This window comes from Maylandia zebra, unplaced genomic scaffold (genome assembly GCF_041146795.1).
Source record: "Maylandia zebra isolate NMK-2024a unplaced genomic scaffold, Mzebra_GT3a scaffold35, whole genome shotgun sequence".
Lineage (NCBI taxonomy): Eukaryota > Metazoa > Chordata > Actinopteri > Cichliformes > Cichlidae > Maylandia > Maylandia zebra.
The window spans coordinates 51,314-53,813 of NW_027490065.1; positions in this window are offsets into that span (position 1 = coordinate 51,314).

The window sequence follows — 2,500 nt, forward strand, 5'->3', positions numbered from 1 at the left end:
TACCCTGTACCACATGTCTAGCATGGACCTTGACTTCCAGCAGGCCCCGTGGACCCACATTACCCCCCCCTGCAGTTACCCTGTGCCACATATCTAGCATGGACCTGGACCTCCAGCAGGCCCTGGGGACCCACATACTCCCCTGCTCTACTCCCCCACTAGCTTTCCTTTCTTGCAGTTACGCTCCAGCGCATATCCAGCATGGACCTTGACCTCCAGCAGGCCCCGTGAACCCACATTACCCCCCCCCCTCCTGCAGTTAACCCTGTACCACATATCTAGCACGGACCTTGACCTCCAGCAGGCCCCGTGGACCCACATTACCCCCCCCCCCCCCCCCTGCAGTTACCCTGTGCCACATGTCTAGCATGGACCTTGACTTCCAGCAGGCCCCGGGGACCCACATTACCCCCCCCCCCCCCCTCCTGCAGTTAACCCTGTACCACATATCTAGCACGGACCTTGACCTCCAGCAGGCCCCGTGGACCCACATTACCCCCCCCCCCTGCAGTTACCCTGTGCCACATGTCTAGCATGGACCTGGACCTCCAGCAGGCCCCGGGGACCCACACTTAAGCCCCCTCCCACTAACAAAGCAGAACACCACTGGCAAAATCCTCGTGCCCCTGGTACTCCAGAAAGCACATTGAAATGTGCCCCTGGTACACTGCGCAGAAGAACTGCCGCACACACACACACACACACGCACGCACGCACGCACGCACGCACGCACGCACGCACTGCTTGTGCCTATGGTACGACAACTTTTCTCGTGCCTATGGTACGACAATTTTTCTCGTGCCTATGGTACAACAACTTTTTGCCGTGCCCCTGGTACACCGCTCACTAGCACTTTGCCACACAAACTCTCCTCGTGCCTATGGTACGACAACTTTTCTCGTGCCTATGGTACAACAACTTTCCTCCGTGCCCCTGGTACGACAGCTTTTCTCGTGCCTATGGTACAACAACTTTTCGCCGTGCCCCTGGTACACCGCTCAGTAGCACTTTGCCACACAAACTCTCCTCGTGCCTATGGTACGACAACTTTTCTCGTGCCTATGGTACAACAACTTTCCTCCGTGCCCCTGGTACGACAGCTTTTCTTGTGCCTATGGTACAACAACTTTTCTCGTGCCTATGGTACAACAACTTTTCGCCGTGCCCCTGGTACACCGCTCAGTAGCACTTTGCCACACACACACTCTCCTCGTGCCTATGGTACGACAACTTTTCTCGTGCCTATGGTACAACAACTTTCCTCCGTGCCCCTGGTACGACAGCTTTTCTTGTGCCTATGGTACAACAACTTTTCTCGTGCCTATGGTACAACAACTTTTCGCCGTGCCCCTGGTACACCGCTCAGTAGCACTTTGCCACACACACACTCTCCTCGTGCCTATGGTACGACAACTTTTCTCGTGCCTATGGTACAACAACTTTCCTCCGTGCCCCTGGTACGACAGCTTTTCTCGTGCCTATGGTACAACAACTTTTCTCGTGCCTATGGTACAACAACTTTTCGCCGTGCCCCTGGTACACCGCTCAGTAGCACTTTGCCGCACACGCACACTCCTCGTACCTATGGTACGACAACTTTTCTCGTGCCTATGGTACGACAACTTTTCTCGTGCCTATGGTACAACAACTTTTCGCCGTGCCCCTGGTACACCGCTCAGTAGCACTTTGCCACACAAACTCTCCTCGTGCCTATGGTACGACAACTTTTCTCGTGCCTATGGTACAACAACTTTCCTCCGTGCCCCTGGTATGACAGCTTTTCTCGTGCCTATGGTACAACAACTTTTCTCGTGCCTATGGTACAACAACTTTTCGCCCTGCCCCTGGTACACCGCTCAGTAGCACTTTGCCACACACACACACACCACTCGTGCCTATGGTACGACAACTTTTCTCGTGCCTATGGTACGACAACTTTTCTCGTGCCTATGGTACAACAACCTTTCCCCGTGCCCCTGGGACACTGCGCAGAAAGTCTTTGCCACACACACACACCACTCGTGCCTATGGTACGACAAAAGGCCCCGGGGACCTACATCGCACCTTGCTCTTGCCTCCCTTACAGCTGAAAAAGGTCCATGCCTGTGCCCTGGCCCTGCTGAAATTCCCTCTCCATTTAGCCGAGGCAGTGAGTCGGCCTCCTGTCTCCCTTTACGGTCGAAAAAGATGTGCTCCTGGGCGCGCTGGCCCTGCTGCTACTCACATCGGGCATGGACCTGGACCTCCAGCAGGCCCCGGGGACCTACATCACACCTTGCTCTTGCCTCCCTTACAGCTGAAAAAGGTCCATGCCTGTGCCCTGGCCCTGCTGAAATTCCCTCTCCATTTAGCCGAGGCAGTGAGTCGGCCTCCTGTCTCCCTTTACGGTCGAAAAAGATGTGCTCCTGGGCGCGCTGGCCCTGCTGCTACTCACATCGGGCATGGACCTGGACCTCCAGCAGGCCCCGGGGACCTACATCACACCTTGCTCTTGCCTCCC